Consider the following 17,594-nt stretch of genomic DNA (forward strand, 5'->3'; position numbering starts at 1 on the left):
GGTGAACCTCATTCCAGTTCTGCCCTGTCTTGTGTTGGTATTAGCTCGATACCAAGAAAGCAGCAACCCACAGACCCCTTTTTACTTGTAATTACAGCAGTGTTGGTGAGATTAGATTCAGAACCACGATTTGGCAGTTGTCCCCCAGAGTAAGCTCTGGCAGATATTCGTTATGGTAATGTTTTCATGCCTCCTTGTGTCAAAACAAGAGTTTCAGTTAAGAGTTATTTGCTTGGATTCAAGCCAATTGCAGAGGGCTTCGATTTTAACAGGGTGTCCCATGATGCTTTCAGTGACAATGAGGTGAGGAGGAGATGTTTTGGCTTGCTGGCAATGCTGAAAGACAATCACACACATCTGTATTGTTCCTGAGTGAATGAAAAGCTCACACTCAGTCCCAGAGAAAACATCTCAGTTCCCTTTTAAGCATTTTCACATTAAGAAGAAAAACAGAGTGAAAGGAAATCTCTGAGCAAAGAGACATTTCATAGTGAAATCCTTCTCCAGCAACTTATGCTTTATAATTTAGCCTGGAGAAGAGGAGGCTCAGGGGAGACCTTATTGCTGTCTACAACTACCTGAGGGGTGGTTGTGGCCAGGAGGAGGTTGCTCTCTTCTCTCAGGTGGCCAGCACCAGAACAAGAGGACACAGCCTCAGGCTGTGCCAGGGGAGATTTAGGCTGGAGGTGAGGAGAAAGTTCTTCCCTGAGAGAGTCATTGGACACTGGAATGGGCTGCCCGGGGAGGTGGTGGAGTCGCCGTCCCTGGAGCTGTTCAAGGCAGGACTGGACGTGGCACTTGGTGCCATGGTCTGGCCTTGAGCTCTGTGCTAAAGGGTTGGACTTGATGATCTGTGAGGTCTCTTCCAACCTTGCTGATACTGTGATCATAGAATCATAGAATCATAGAATCATAGAATCAACCAGGTTGGAAGAGACCTCCAAGCTCATCCAGTCCAACCTAGCACCCAGCCCTATCCAATCAACCAGACCATGGCACTAAGTGCCTCATCCAGGCTTTTCTTGAAGACCCCCAGGGACGGTGCCTCCACCACCTCCCTGGGCAGCCCATTCCAATGGGAAATGAATTCATTTGGCAAAAGTGACAGAAATTCACAGTGTTGCTGCTTCCCCCTCCACCAGAAGGAGCATTTGGTCCCCTGAAAATATGCCCACACTGTTGCAGCCGCAGCATTCAGAAAGCCTTTGGATCCTTGCTGGCTGGATGGGAGAGACCTGGGTCGGTCCCTGCAGGTTGGTGACAGCAGGTTAACAAAGGGCTCTTGGAAACATTTTCCTCCACAATACTTTCCCAAGGTAAATGTTTCTGGTATTATTTGCAGCACCATCATATGTCATGGTAAATGCCAGGGACAATCAGACCCAGACAGGGAAATGGAGTATAAATAGATGAGGGAATTCCTGGCATTAGTTCTGGAGCAGTTTGAGACTGGAACAAGTGAAAAATACAATTTCTCTCAAAAGAGGGTTTCCTGTAAGTAAGTTTCCCCCACCCCCACCCCCTCCCCCCAGCTCTTCTTTCCCCAGATTGCATTTTTGTTTTCAGCAGGGAGAATCTAACAGCTTCAAGTGAGTTCAACCAGAATTTCATTTTGCTGAACTGGCCTGATTTGGGATGCAAACTGACCTCTGAAAGACAGAAATTTCCTGCAGGAGCAGAAGTTTTCTGAGTTCAGCTCATTTCCAGCTAGCCCTCACACAGGAGTGTCCTACAGCAAACAAGCAAACAGCCACTCTCACGGTGCAGACAAGAGAGCCACACGGTAAGTAGGTTAATTTGGCTGGGGTTCCCTGGTGGCAGCTCTTCTTCCTCTTTTATGCCCAGGGAAACTTGTGCAGTGAACAGCTCTGCAGCCAGGGCAGTGACAAGCTTCCCTTCAAGGCAAAAATAAACTTACATCTATAGAAATGTTGAGATCACAGTATCACAGTATCACAGTATCAGCAAGGTTGGAAGAGACCTCACAGATCATCAAGTCCAACCCTTTACCACAGAGCTCAAGGCCAGACCATGGCACCAAGTGCCACGTCCAATCCTGCCTTGAACAGCTCCAGGGACGGCGACTCCACCACCTCCCCGGGCAGCCCATTCCAGTGTCCAATGACTCTCTCAGGGAAGAACTTTCTCCTCACCTCCAGCCTAAATTTCCCCTGGCGCAGCCTGAGGCTGTGTCCTCTTGTTCTGGTGCTGGCCACCTGAGAGAAGAGAGCAACCTCCTCCTGGCCACAACCTCCCCTCAGGTAGTTGTAGACAGATCCTTTCCTACAGAGTCGTGGACAGCCCAGGGGCAGGCTGGCATGGCCTGATGCAGCTCCACTGACCTCATCAGAGCATCCCAGCCAAAGGATCACCTCCTTCTACATGGGAAAATAGTCATTTTTCCAGCAAAGCTAAGTCCCTGAAGGATTTTTCAGTTGGCTCCACAAAGCAGCTGATATCCCAGATGGGACTTCATAGCTGTGGCTGGATGCTAAGAGGCTGCCAGCTGGTGATGCATCCCTGTTGGGGAGGTATCAGCACATTACTGGTGAACGCTGGCAAACGTGCCAAAGCTGGAAGCCTGAGGGGGATGTGAGGTGGAGGTGTGTAAGTGAATCTGGATAGAAGGAGCTTGCTTACTTCTCATTGCCTCTGTTCCCATGACATGACTGCAAGGAGACATCCAGACCTGACAAAAACCTGAGCAGCCAATGGGGAGAGCTGGACCAGCAGGTACAGAGTGCTGCTGTTTTTCTCTGCTGGGAAGTTGCTATCATAGAACCATAGGATGGCTTGGATTGGAAGGGACCTTTAACAGTCATCTAGCAGAATTCCCCTGCAGTCAGCAGGCATGCCTTCAGCTACATCAGATTGCTCAGAGATCTGCCCATCCCCACCTGGAACGTTTCTAGGGATCATAGAATCAGCCAGGTTGGAAGAGAGCTCCAAGCTCAGCCAGCCCAACCTAGCACCCAGCCCTGGCCAATCAACCAGACCATGGCACTAAGTGCCCCAGCCAGGCTTGGCTGCAACACCTCCAGGCACAGCCACTCCACCACCTCCCTGGGCAGCCCATTCCAAAGCCAATTACTCTCTTTGTGAAGAACTTCCTCCTGACATCCAGCCTCAACCATGAAACTGTGACCTCTAGCACCAGCCCCAGGCTGAGACAGGGACAGGGATGACATTGAGGATGGCAGTACTCCTCATGGAACTGAGTACCCCAGGGGGAGCAAGAACTGGACCTTGGATGGAGCATCTACCCCCTCTCTGGGCAACCTGGACCAGCCTCAACCCCTTAGCCTAAAAAAGTTCTCCCTTCTATCTGCTCTAAATCTCCCTCTTTTACTTTAAACCCCCTTGTCCTGTTGCAACAGTATGTGGGGGTACTGATAGATAGTAGGCTGAAGATGAGGCAGCAGTGTGCCCAGGTGGCCAAGAGAGCCAATGGCATCCTGGGCTGGCTCAGGAGCAGTGTGGGCAGCAGGACAAGGGAGGTTCTTGTGCCCCTGTGCTCAGCACTGCTCAGGCCAGACCTTGAGTGCTGTGTCCAGTTGTGGGCTTCTGAATTCAAGAGAGATGTTGAGGTGCTGGAAGGTGTTGAGAAAAGGGCAACAAGGCTGGGGAGGGGCCTGGAACACAAACCCTTTGAGGAGAGGCTGAGAGAACTGGGGTTGTTTAGCCTGCAGAAGAGGAGGCTCAGGGCAGAGCTCATTGCTGTCTGCAGCTACCTGAAGGGACATTTTAGCCAGGTGGGGTTGGCCTCTGCTGCCAGGCAAGCAGCAACAGAACAAGGGGACAGAGTCTGAAGCTGTGGCAGGGGAGGTCCAGGCTGGATGTTGTTAGGAAGTTGTTGTCAGAGAGAGTGATTGGCATTGGAATGGGCTGCCCAGGGAGGTGGTGGAGTCTCTGTGCCTGGAGGTGTTGAAGCCAAGCCTGGCTGGGGCACTTAGTGCCATGGTCTGGTTGCTTGGCCAGGGCTGGGTGCTAGGTTGGGCTGGCTGATCTTGGAGGTCTCTTCCAACCTGGTTGATTCTATGATTCTGTGATTCTATGTAGGGCATGGGATGCAGGACTGAGTACTTCTGCTTCCTTGCAACAAAGACAAATGCCCTCTTTGAGTACTGCAGTATTGGTCCTGAAGCATTTCCATGGTGAACTTTGCCCTTCCTTCAGCTGTGGTTAGAGGAGCAGTCCTTTACCTCTCATCTGAGGATAGCAAAGTGCCCTGCAAACAATTAAGACTCACAATCCCCCAGCGAGCTGGGGAAGAATTATCTCCTCATTTTTACCTGTCTGGAAAATGACACAGAAATTAATTGACTTCTTCAAGGTCACTCAGAGTGTCAGTGGGAGAGTTGAAAATGAGACTCAGGAGTCCTGACTGCTGGTCCTTTCTAACCACTAGGTACCTAACATCAGTAGCTGGAGAACCTGCTCTTAGGCTTTACAGTTTTGATTAAAGATTCCAGAAATGTTGGAGCTTTAAAAGAAAAAACTAATTCACTACAACTTGACCAAGGGATGCATGACTGAGCACAGCCCCTCTGGGGATACAAGCAGTGCTCCAGGAGAGCTGATCTGCTGCATGCTCTGCATACGCATGAGAGCTCAGGCTTGATGCCAACTCACATGGACAGCAGGTCTGGCTCCTGCCATCGTGGGCAGCTCAGGCTGCTGGCAGGGCTTTGCATCTCAGTGTCCATGAGGTGAGGTCCTGAACTGAAGAAGCAGCAAGCTGTGGGCTTCTGTTGTGTTACCATGTGTTGAAAAGCATGCCATTTAGCTGTGAAGTACAAGCAAACAGGGCTTTGAGAGTAGCACGGGGGGCTCAGTGCATGCACCTCCTGTGCTTCATGCCAAAGCAGAGCTCTGCGTTGACTCTGCCCAAAATCATCCTTCCACTGGGCTTCTCATCTGCTTCCCTGGGCTCCCACCCCACAGCTCTGCACTCTCACAAAGCTCAGTGACCCATTTCTGATACCACTGCATTTCTTCTTCCACCAGTGAACAGAGACATGCTCCCACAACTCCTGCTGCTCTCTCCTCAGTACAGCTCAGCCCTATGAAGTGCCCCATGGCAGTGGTGGCAAGGAGAGTGCAACCTACCCCTTTATTTGCCCCTGCTTGCTCTTCCTTCTCTGGGATCACCACTTCCAACCCCACCATCTCCAGCAGCAAGACCTGTCCCAGCTACGTGGCTGGAGCAGCCTGACTCACTGTTACCCTCTAGTGCTGGACCAGGCGGGCAACAGGCATCTCCCCAGCGAAAGTGGGTGATGCAGGCAGCTCTAGATTGTCCTCTCCACTCCAAACCACTCCAAATTCAAGTCCTGCTCCCAGTGACTCCTTGTAGGGTGCTGAGTTTCAGCCCCTGGATGGTTTGCTGAGACATTTGCTCAGGCTCTCACAGTGTGGCCAGGCAGGTTTGGCACCTGGCTTTTGGTGGCATGGGGAAGCATTCTTCTTCGCTCCATTGTGTGCCTGCTGTGGTTGTCTTCTTCTTCCTTCCTTTTTATTTAAGGCCCTCCCTGTCATCTTGAGTTTTGTTCTCCAGACCTTGTCTGCTGTGATTTTAGTGGAGGGCCTGGTAGGTGGCTTGCTGGTGGAGAGGCTGATGGTGAAATGCCTGCCAGGAACAATTAGGGAAGACTTGTTCTGTTGGAAACTCCTCTTTTGATGGGGAAAGCAATGCTGGAGAGAGGAGCCAAAGTTTGCTCCCATTCTGCAGCAGTAAGGGCTTGGACACTGGAAGATGGGGAAAAACTGAAGCTGCCTTCTGCTTTCCCACAGCCTCTGAGAATATTGCCATTGGTTTCCAAGCAGCCAGGATTTTCCCACTCTGCTAAGAAAGGAGACACTGAACATCTTGGATAAGGCCAAAGACAGCCTGTGGGGCTGGGAGCAGAGTGCTGGGATTTGGCCAGGTGGAGTGAGGAGCTTGAAATGGAGATGACTTTCTTGGGGAGGATGAACAATGGAATCCCTTGCTGAGCTCTAATCCTCCTCCACTTCTTGCTTCCAGGGGATGAGGGTTAGCTTTTTTCCCTAGTAGGATTTGTCAGTGTTGGGCACCCAAGTAAGATACAGGCTGGGGACAGAGTGGCTGAGAGCAGCCAGGAAGAAATGAACCTGAGGGTGCTGGTAGAGAGGAGCTGAAGAGGAGGCAGCAGTGTGCCCAGGTGGGCAGCAGAGCCAATGGCATCCTGGGCTGGCTCAGGAGCAGTGTGGGCAGCAGGACAAGGGAGGTTCTTGTGCCCCTGTGCTCAGCACTGGTCAGGCCACCCCTTGAGTGCTGTGTCCAGCTCTGAGCTCCTGAATTCAAGAGAGCTGTTGAGGTGCTGGAAGGTGTCGAGAGAAGGGCAGCAAGGCTGGGGAGGGTCCTGGAGCACAGCCCTGTGAGGAGAGGCTGAGGGAGCTGGGGGTGTGCAGCCTGCAGCAGAGGAGGCTCAGGGCAGAGCTCATTGCTGTCTGCAGCTCCCTGCAGGGAGGCTGTAGCTAGATGGGGTTGGGCTCAGCTGTCAGAGAAGCAGCAACAGAACAAGGGGACACAGTCTCAAGCTGTGCCAGGGTAGGTCCAGGCTGGATGTTAGGAAGAAGTTGTTGTCAGAGAGAGTGATTGGCATTGGAATGGGCTGCCCAGGGAGGTGGTGGAGTCACTGTGGCTGGGGCACTTAGTGCCATGGTCTGGTTGGTTGGCCAGGGCTGGGTGCTAGGTTGGGCTGGATGAGCTTGGAGCTCTCTTCCAACCTGCTTGATTTTATGACTGTATGATTCTGTATGTTCTCAATCTGGCCTGGCCACAGCCCTGAGTGCCAGGGAGTTGACACTGGAGACACTTGTCAAGCTACTTTCTGTTTCATATTTCCCCATTGATTTTCTTCCTTACTGAGTGCTGCCAATTCCTTGTTTCACACATGCTGACAAGGAATGCAACTTGCCCATCTGAAGAACCTACTAGCCACGATGAGTATCAACTTGAAGTTGTGTAATCAAGAGTTTGCTTTGACCCCCTTATATCTGTTCTTCTGACAAGCTTAGCTTGTTTCTGCATGGCAGGCAGCTTGTGGTTTTCTGTCCTGGTGCATCTTGTTTGGCTGCATTAGGAGCTGACTGAGTGTTCCCAGTGGCAGAACAAACATCAGTGCTCCTATAAATCATTTACACCTGGAAATCCTGTGATAAAGCACAGTGAGAGTGTCTTGTGTACACCAGCCAAGGGGGTAAAGCAAACATCCTGCCAGATAGGGAAAGAGCTTTGAGAAGCTCCATGGCCAGAAGCACTGTTTGATCTGGGTTTGAGTCCAAGCACTTGTACATGTAGGTGCCACAGAAGTTCACCCCTGAATTTCTGCATTGGCTCCAGTGATGCATTCCTGAGTGGTGCATCTCTCCCTGAAAAACATGCAGGGCACTGCTCTCTTGCCTCAGTGGAGGTGTATGGAGTGTTTCTCAGATGCTGTGGGAACGTGAAGGCATCCACATGGGTCTGGTGGGAAATGATACTGGAAGCTGGGCAAGATTAAGGGAGGTTCTTGTGTCCCTGTGCTCAGCACTGCTCAGGCCACCCCTTGAGTGCTGTGTCCAGTTCTGGGCTCCTCCATTCAAGAGAGATGTTGAGATGCTGGAAGGTGTTGAGAGAAGGGCAGCAAGGCTGGGGAGGGGCCTGGAGCAGAGCCCTGTGAGGAGAGGCTGAGGGAGCTGGGGGTGTGCAGCCTGCAGCAGAGGAGGCTCAGGGCAGAGCTCATTGCTGTCTGCAGCTGCCTGCAGGGAGGCTGTAGCCAGGTGGGGTTGGGCTCTGCTGCCAGGCAAGCAGCACCAGAAGAAGGGGACACAGCCTCAAGCTGTGCCAGGGCAGGTCCAGGCTGGATGTGAGGAGGAAGTTGTTGTCAGAGAGAGTGATTGGCATTGGAATGGGCTGCCCAGGGAGGTGGTGGAGTCTCTGTGGCTGGAGGTGTTGAAGCCAAGCCTGGCTGGGGCACTTAGTGCCATGGTCTGGTTGATTGGCCAGGGCTGGGTGCTAGGTTGGACTGGCTGAGCTTGGAGGTCTCTTCCAAGGTGCTTGAATCTATGATACCATCATTCTATGATAAGATACCCCCAAAACCCTCAAGAGGTGTGAGACATCTATGTGTTGTTATCAGTGGAGTTGAGCTCCTGGCATGGTTCAGCTCACAGATGGAGACAGCCAAATTGAAGTGTCTGCAGAGTAGTATCCACATAATCATTCAGTGTCTGAGTTGCAGTAAGTGGAGATCCATCAATAGTCAGTAGCCACCAGAGAGAGATTCACTTGGTCAGATGAACTTCTTGACCACATTGGGAGGGACTCAGTTTTCTAAGCATTGGCAACTATACATGTGGCACCTGCAGGGGCAGACAGGACAAAGTACTTACAAAGGACCTAGATCTGGGTAAGATGATAGTTCAGAGAGGTACAGATCTCCACAGCTCTTTCATCTTCTCTGCTAGCAGATATATATGCAGATACCTAACATACCCAAAGAGCACTAGATATGTCTGCATGGAAACTGAGCTGAGCACCAAAACTGGAGTTCTTCTTTCCTATCTAGATAGTCATACTGTAATTGTATCTAGTGTGGCTACTCCTGGCTCCCTTTACCATAGGTGGGGAATTGTGTAGTCCAAGGGCATGGTTCATCTGCTCAGCTTTAGATGTGTCCTCTAGGAAGACAAGAACAGCCATTTGGTTCTCCTGATCACAGAGGCTAGATCTCTACAGGATCTCAATGGTGCATAGCAAGGCAGGAGTCAGCACTAGCTTTTCCCTGTAAATAGCATTGTTTAATCAGGAGAATTGCATCTTCAGGATCTAGGCAGTTCAGCAATGCCTTTGGTAGGGTTTTCCCTGTGACTGGTAATTGTCTCATCTGAATTTGCCCCATTTGAACTTCTGGCTTCAGTTTATGTCCTGCTGCTCTCCAGTAGACTGAAGGATCCTTTAGCACTGCAGGGAGAATCACAGAATCATAGAGTCAGCCAGGTGGGAAGAGACCTCCAAGCTCAGCCAGCCCAACCTAGCACCCAGCCCTATTCAGTCAACCAGACCATGGCACTAAGTGCCCCAGCCAGGCTTGGCTTCAACACCTCCAGCCACAGTGACTCCACCACCTCCCTGGGCAGCCCATTCCAATGCCAATCACTCTCTCTGACAACAACTTCCTCCTCACATCCAGCCTGGACCTGCCCTGGCACAGCTTGAGGCTGTGTCCCCTTCTTCTGTTGCTGCTTGCCTGGCAGCAGAGCCCAACCCCACCTGGCTACAGCCTCCCTTCAGGCAGCTGCAGACAGCAATGAGCTCAGCCCTGAGCCTCCTCTGCTGCAGGCTGCACCCCCCCAGCTCCCTCAGCCTCTCCTCACAGGGCTTTGAGTTGTATATTGTGCTCATCTCATTGATAAAAGAAAGAACTGGAGCTGCCCAAGGCCTTGCAAGATTGCTTAAAACCTGTTAGAACTGAGATAACACAGGGCTGGACAGATTGTTTCTGTCAGCAAGGACAATGGGGCAGGTCATGAAGGAATTCTGTGCCACAAGATAAGTGACTTTCTGAGATGGTTATGAAGCAACCACCAACAACAAAGGAAGGCAAAGCTACCTGTAAGCCACGTACACGTGGGAGAGGCTGGCTCTGTGTTGAAGAGTGTCACAGAATGCCCAAAGAGAGTCCCCCAGAATGGACAGACTGTCCAATGGGCATGGTCACAGGAACACTGAGAGCAGGAGAGGGAGCATACAGCTGACTTTCATGTCAGGAGCAGTGTGGGCAGTAGGACAAGGGAGGTCATTCTTCCCCTGTACTCAACACTGGTCAGGCCACACCTTGAGTGCTGTGTCCAGTTTTGGGCTCCTGAATTCAAGAGAGATGTTGAGGTGCTGGAAGGTGTTGAGAGAAGGGCAGCAAGGCTGGAGAGGGGCCTGGAACACAAACCCTATGAGGAGAGGCTGAGGGAGCTGGGGGTGTACAGCCTGCAGCAGAGGAGGCTCAGGGCAGAGCTCATTGCTGTCTGCAGCTGCCTGCAGGGAGGCTGTAGCCAGGTGGGGTTGGGCTCTGCTGCCAGGCACCCACCAATAGAACAAAGGGACACAGTCTCAAGTTGTGCCAGGGAAAGTATAGGCTGGATGTTAGGAGGAAGTTGTTGGCAGAGAGAGTGATTGGCATTGGAATGGGCTGCCCAGGGAGGTGCCGGAGTCTCTGTCCATGGAGGAGTTGAAGAAAAGCCTGGATAAGGCACTTAGTGCCATGGCCTGGTTGACTGGATAGGGCTGGGTGCTAGGTTGGGCTGGATGATCTTGGAGGTCTCTTCCAACCTGGTTGATTCTATGATTGTGTGATTATATGGGAAATGGATTGGAGCTGTGAACTGATAAACAGATTTCAGTTCTTTCCCACCAGTTCTAGAGCCAAAAATCACTTTCTCAATGAGCAGAACTGCACTGTGGAGACCTACATCTTACAATATTTGATTCTGGTGGAAGCAGCTCTGAGTTGTGATAAATGCTTCAGCATAACCCAGAAGAGATGCTCTTCTTGAAACCTTCTGACTGATTTTCTCTGAAGACCTTCTTTTACCTCAGCCTTTGAAACAGGATGCTCAATCTTCTCTGCCTGCTGAAACAGGATGCTCAATCTTCTCTGTCTCCCCCTTTGAAACTGCACAACAGCTTAGTAGTGGCAATGGGACAAGTTGAGAGGAGGGAAAGCTGAATGCAATTGTGTGACTATATGGTGGTCTCCTCTCCTTCTGAATAGGTCCTAACACCATTCCTAACTTCACTAGCTGTGATCTTGGCCTTGTATCTCATGGGAGAGATGCTAAGGCAGACAGCTAGGATAGCTGAAGGATTTGAGGCTGAGAGAGAAGACCCTTGATGCAGGATATTGCACATCAAGATAAAACCTTGAACAATGAAAAGATTCCAGGTCAGGTAGGCTGGGGCTCTGAGCAACCTGATCTAGTTGAAGATGTCCCTGGCTGATTGCAGAGGGGTTGGACTGGATGACCTTTCAAGGCCCCTTCCAACACAAAGCATTCTATGACCTATGACAACCCAGAAAAGAATGTTAAGACATCCCCTACTCACTATCACCTGGTGCCTCTGATCTCAGATGGAGCCTCTGTGCTCCACAACCTCCCTGGAGGTGTTCAAGGCCAGGTTGGATGAGGTCTTGAGTAACCTGTTCTAGTGGGAGGTGTCCCTGCCTATGGCAGGGGGTTGGAACTGGATGTTCCTTGATCTCCCTTCCAACCTAAACCATTCTATGATTCAATGAATTCCCTTGGAACTGATTTTGTGCTGAAGCTTGCAAAGCAGCCAGAGATTCACATGCAGCACAGGAATCCTGTCCTTAGTGTGAACTCCATTGCCAAATCTGAGAGCAGGAGTGGGACTTCCTTGCTGGAAACATCACAGCGGTACCCTGGTCAGTGAAAAAAGTAAGAAGACCTCATGTTGTCCTCTTTCCTGGCACAGTCCAGTTGAATTTTATTCAGCCTCACTCAAGCCTCCCCCCATGTCAGCAAATGTCACTTGTAACGTGTGTAATTTGTGCCTGCAGGCTTCTGTCACCCAGGTCACATGCAGACCTGTGCTCCCTGCTGTTCCCTTCTCTGCGTTGAAAGGATGTGCTTCTGGATTGCCTGGCATCCCAATGAGGCACTGCCAGAGCTGGGGCCTTGCTGTAGCATGGGTGGGCTGGTGAGCCTTTGGGAGGCAGGAGTGTGCCTGCAGCTGGGTTGAGGCAATGTCAGGCACAACTCCAGGCTGGGCAGTGAGTGTCTGGAGAGCAGCCCTGAGCAGAGGGACTTGGGGGTGCTGCTGGAGGAGAAGCTCCACAGGAGCCAGCAGTGTGCACTTGCAGCCCAGAAAGCCAAGCAGAGCCTGGGCTGCAGCAGCAGAAGTGTGGCCAGCAGGGCCAGGGAGGGGATTCTCCCCCTCTGCTGTGCTCTGCTGAGACCCCACCTGGAGTACTGCATCCAGTTCTGGAGCCCCCATTACAAGAGGGATGTGGAGATGCTGGAGAGTGTCCAGAGAAGGGCCAAGAGGATGCTGAGAGGGCTGCAGCAGCTCTGCTGTGAGCACAGACTCAAAGAGTTGGGGCTGTGCAGGCTGGAGCAGAGGAGGCTCCCAGGTGACCTTCTTGTGGCCTGCCAGGACCTGAAGGGGGCTACAAAAATGCTGGGGAGGGACTTTTGAGGCTGTGAGGGAGTGCCAGGGCTGGGGGGAATGGAGCAAAGCTGGAGGTGGGGAGAGTGAGGCTGGAGGTGAGGAGGAAGTTCCTGAGCATGAGAGTGGTGAGAGGCTGGACTGGGTTGCCCAGGGAGGAGGTTGAGGCCCCATGGCTGGAGGTGTTTGAGGCCAGGCTGGCTGAGGCTGTGTGCAGCCTGCTCTAGGGTAGAGTGTCCCTGGGCATGGCAGGGGGTTGGGGCTGGCTGATCCTTGTGGTCCCTTCCAACCCTGATTGATTCTATGATCTTATGATCCTATGTCCACTCTGCTGCAGCTGCCACCTCCGCACTTGGCTCCCTGCCTACGTCTGCCAGCTCTCAGTGGCTGTGAGCCCACAGGATCTGCTGGGGGAGAGATTTCTTGTTTGCTTTCAGGAAGATATTCCCTGCTTTTGCCCTTATACTTGTGCTCTTCCTGGCTTATAGACTGCTTCTTGCTCCCTCAGCATCACTGCATTTGCAACACAGATGGTGCTCACAGCATCCTGCCTTAGCAGCCTGACCTGGCAGCAATCTCTTTTCCTCTAACTGGAAAGCTGATGCTGCTGGTCACCCTGCATCCTGCAAACCCAACCCGTGTGGAAGGGAGCTGTGAAACCCTTGGGAAGCTGTTAGCACATCCATGTTGTGACCTCTGTGGTGCCACATCCAGTTGGCAGCTGGCACTAGTGGTGTTCCCCAAGCATCAGTGCTGGGCACAGTCCTGTTCAGCATCTTTATTGATAATCTGGATGAGGGGATTGAGTCCAGCATCAGTAGGTTTGCAGATGACACCAAGCTAGGAGCAGGTGTTGATCTGTTGGTGGGTAGGAGAGCCCTGCAGAGGGACCTGGCCAGGCTGCATGGGTGGGCAGAGGCCAATGGGATGAGACTGAACAAGGCCAAGTGCAGGGTTCTGCACTTTAGCCACAACAACCCCAAGCAGCACTACAGGCTGGGGACAGAGTGGCTGGAAAGCAGCCAAGAGGAGAGGGAGCTGGGGGGTACTGATAGATAGTAGGCTGAAGCTGAGGCAGCAGTGTGCCCAGGTGGGCAGCAGAGCCAATGGCATCCTGGACTGGCTCAGGAGCAGTGTGGGCAGCAGGACAAGGGAGGTTCTTGTGCCTCTGTGCTCAGCACTGCTCAGGCCACCCCTTGAGTGCTGTGTCCAGTTCTGGGCTCCTCCATTCAAGAGAGCTGTTGAGGTGCTGGAAGGTGTTGAGAGAAGGGCAGCAAGGCTGGGGAGGGGCCTGGAGCAGAGCCCTGTGAGGAGAGGCTGAGGGAGCTGGGGGGGTGCAGCCTGCAGCAGAGGAGGCTCAGGGCAGAGCTCATTGCTGTCTGCAGCTGCCTGAAGGGAGGTTGTAGCCAGATGGGGGTGGTCTCTTCTCTCAGGCAAACAGCAATAGAACAAGGGGACACAGTCTCAAGTTGTACCAGGGAAAGTATAGGCTGGATGTGAGGAGGAAGTTGTTGTCAGAGAGAGTGATTGGCATTGGAATGGGCTGCCCAGGGAGGTGGTGGAGTCTCCGTGCCTGGAGGTGTTCAAGAGAAGACTGGCTGAATGCCATGGTCTGGTTGACTGGCTAGGGCTGGGTGCTAGGTTGGGTTGGAGGATCTTGGAGGTCTCTTCCCACCTGGTTGAGTTTATGATTCTCTGCAGATCTTCAAAGCTGCGTTGACCACACCACGATGGTGTCAAGGTGGGTGGCTGCAGCACTCACTCTGCTGCACAGTCCTGTGCATGCCCTGATTCATCTCAGCATCAGACAAATGCTTAGGCCAGCAAAGAATTCTCTTCGGATTATTTACCTTTTAATGCCAAAAAAAGCAAGCTCCCATCCTGCTGGCCCACAACTATTTTGCCTTTTCTCACCGTGAAACCTTGGCAGGGTTAAACAACTTCCCAGCACCATCCAGCTGAACAAGTGCTTCAGCCTTTTAGGAAGTGACATTCGAGCTTCTCTGGTGTGCCAGCCCAGCAGCCACCTCCCGAAGCTCCTTTGTAAATGAAGTGGGTGCATGGCTCTCCTGGAGGTCAGGGAGAGGTGTCTGTAAAGTGCTCTGATGAATGAGAGTCATGAGGCGCTGGTAGCCCTCAGCTCTGGATGATCCTAGGGGGCAGTTCCGTTGCTTGCTGTATTTCAAAGGCAATAGTGGATGAAAGGTACTGCGGTAAGCTCCAGGCACTCCTGCCGGGGCTGAGGCCCCATTTAGCAATCAGCAGTAATGGCATTTTACACGTTTTACAAAGCACTCTGAGATGTGCTTGTGCTGAGTGCCTCGGAGAAGCCAACTCTGGCTGTTGTTATTTATTCCAGTGTCAGAAACCTGGCCCTACCTAGTAGTAGATGGATGTCGCCAGAGGGACCTTACAACACCATCAGTCAAATGAGAGCAGAAAGGCAGTATCCAAGTGCATCTGAGGGGGGGTGTAAGTGACTTACTCAACACACTGCAACCGTATATGGAGGAGCTGTTCAAGGCAGGATTGGATGTGGCACTTGGTGCCATGGTCTGGCCTTGAGCTCTGTGGCAAAGGGTTGGACTTGATGATCTGTGAGGTCTCTTCCAACCTTGGTGATACTGTGATACTGTGAAGAGGTGGGACTGATTTCAGTCACTAGTGGTGTCCCTCAGGGATCAGTGCTGGGCCCCATCCTCTTTAACAGCTTCATAGATGATCTGGATGAGGGCATGGAGTCAGTCATCAGCAAGTTTGCAGATGACACCAAGCTGGGGGCAGATGTGGCTGGGTTGGAGGGCAGAAGGGCTCTGCAGCAGGACTTTGACCGCCTGCACAGATGGGCAGAGTCCAAGGGGATGGCTTCAACAGCTCCAAGTGCAGGGTGCTGCACTTTGGCCACAGCAACCCCATGCAGAGATACAGGCTGGGGTCGGAGTGGCTGAGAGCAGCCAAACAGAGAGGGATCTGGGGGTGCTGATTGATACCTGCCTGAACATGAGCCAGCAGTGTGCCCAGGTGGCCAAGAGAGCCAGTGGCATCCTGGCCTGCATCAGGAATGGTGTGGCCAGCAGGAGCAGGGAGGTCATTCTGCCCCTGTACTCTGCACTGCTTAGACCTCACCTTGAGTCCTGTGTTCAGTTCTGGGCCCCCCAGTTTAGGAGGGACATTGAGATGCTTGAGTGTGTCCAGAGAAGGGCAACGAGGCTGGGGAGAGGCCTTGAGCACAGCCCTACGAGGAGAGGCTGAGGGAGCTGGGATTGGTTAGCCTGGAGAAGAGGAGGCTCAGGGGAGACCTCATTGCTGTCTACAACTACCTGAGGGGTGGCTGTAGCCAGGAGGAGGTTGCTCTCTTCTCTCAGGTGGCCAGCACCAGAACAAGAGGACACAGCCTCAGGCTGCACCAGGGGAGATTTAGGCTGGAGGTGAGGAGAAAGTTCTTCCCTGAGAGAGTCATTGGACACTGGAATGGGCTGCCCGGGGAGGTGGTGGAGTCGCCGTCCCTGGAGCTGTTCAAGGCAGGACTGGACGTGGCACTTGGTGCCATGGTCTGGCCTTGAGCTCTGTGCTAAAGGGTTAGACTTGATGATCTGTGAGGTCTCTTCCAACCCTGATGATACTGTGATACTGTGATACTGTGATCTTCAGTAAAGATCTGCATGGTCGAGCAAAGCAGGGAAGGGTTCTGGTCCCTCCTGCTCACGCTGGGTTGTGAGCCTGTGGCAGGGAGCTTCCTTCTGTGTTTTTCATGACAGTACCTTGTTGCTTCTTGGGTTGAATTCCTGCTGGGACCCAGCACATTCATGTGAACACCTGGGACAAGCAGAGGATTTCTCTTAACTGTTTTTGGGCTCTGAAAACTGAGTTCTTCTGTACCCTTTTCTTTCAGGTGAAATGCATGCTCTGGAATTCTGTTGGAGAAGGAAGGAAGCTTGGTTTGAAGACCTGAAGCCAGGTGAGGGACATTGGACTTGCTCAGCCAGATAATGTGTGAACAGGACAAGGAACCACATCCTCATCAGATCTAAGCCTGTCCTTAATTAGACACTCTTTAATCTGTGGCAATTAAGTAAATTAGAGTTCAGTGGGAATAGTGAAGCTGCTCAGCACTTTGGTGAGTCATCTTCTTGATGGCTTCACTGTCAGTGCCAGACTGATGCTCCTGTGTGCACTCCTTGGGGGCAGCACTGAAGTGAGCTGGTGGAGCAGTCTAGAGGAGCTTCTCTTGTTGAGGCTTAGGTCAGCCAGCAAGAGAGGAGCAGTCTAGAGAAGCTTCTCTTGTTGAGGCTTAGGTCAGGCACCAAGAGAGGAGCAGTCCAAAGAAGCTTCTCTTGTTGAGGCTTAGGTCAGGCACCAAGAGAGGAGCAGTCCAGAGAAGCTTCTCTTGTTGAGGCTTAGGTCAGGCACCAAGAGAGGAGCAGTCCAGAGAAGCTTCTCTTGTTGAGGCTTAGGTCAGGCACCAAGAGAGGAGCAGTCCAGAGAAGCTTCTCTTGTTGAGGCTTAGGTCAGGCACCAAGAGAGGAGCAGTCCAGAGAAGCTTCTCTTGTTGAGGCTTAGGTCAGGCACCAAGAGAGGAGCAGTCCAGAGAAGCTTCTCTTGTTGAGGCTTAGGCCATCCACTGAGAGAGGAGCAGTCTAGAGAAGCTTCTCTTGTTGAGGCTTAGGCCAGCCACTGAGAGGAGCAGTCTAGAGAAGCTTGTCTTGCTGAGGCTTAGATCAGCCATCAGGAGATGACCTCAAGTGTCAGACATGTCAATCTCATGCTTTCTGTGAGGGGTAGTGAAAGCAAGTTTCATGTCCCAGAGCTATGATCTGTGATGCCATCACTTAGCATTGCCACTTAACGTTGTAAATTCCCTTGTGGGTCTTCTCCCGCTCCCACTGAAGACTTGTGACACCGTCTTGCCCGAGGGTAAGTCTAGGTTTGTAAGGAGAAGCCAGCAGGAGGGGTTTTGAGGAGGAAACACTTTTCCTAGGGACCTTTTTGCCGAGTAGTTTGCATTTTGGTACTGAATTGCTGAGGCTTTGCTTCAAAACCGACCTAAGCAGGGATCCTCCTTGCAACACTTTTGTCTCTTCCTCTTTTGCCTCACTTTGTGCTACAAAACTGCTCCTCCTCAGGTGCCATTAATAAAGGAATGCTTCCTTTTGTCCTATTCTTCAAGCCACCCCGAGGGAATGAGAGAGCACTTTATGAAGTTGTTAATGAAGTGATGGTAAATATAAAGCCTTGGTGGAAAGCTGTGGTGCAGGAACAGATTGCCTGATTTTCTTCGAGCGATGGGGAGGTTGTGTGTCATTAATAAAACATCTTCTTCTGTGGGGTTTAATTGTTTCTCTCAGCTCAGTTAAGATCATTACCTCTGCTTACATAAAAAAGCAGCTAACTTCATCAAGGCTCTTGT

The 17,594-nt window shown here is 51.9% G+C and overlaps 1 long non-coding RNA gene across 1 annotated transcript; it reads left to right on the forward strand.

The window, feature by feature from the left end:
• Nucleotides 1-1,575: 1,575 nt before the first annotated feature.
• LOC135185789 (uncharacterized) lies at nt 1,576-17,504 on the forward strand. Its single transcript, XR_010306619.1, has 3 exons — nt 1,576-1,783; nt 16,080-16,145; nt 17,355-17,504. It is a non-coding gene; the product is annotated as an uncharacterized LOC135185789 (long non-coding RNA).
• Nucleotides 17,505-17,594: the final 90 nt, after the last annotated feature.

Source organism: Pogoniulus pusillus, chromosome 23 (genome assembly GCF_015220805.1).
Source record: "Pogoniulus pusillus isolate bPogPus1 chromosome 23, bPogPus1.pri, whole genome shotgun sequence".
In the NCBI taxonomy this organism is placed as follows: Eukaryota; Metazoa; Chordata; class Aves; order Piciformes; family Lybiidae; genus Pogoniulus; species Pogoniulus pusillus.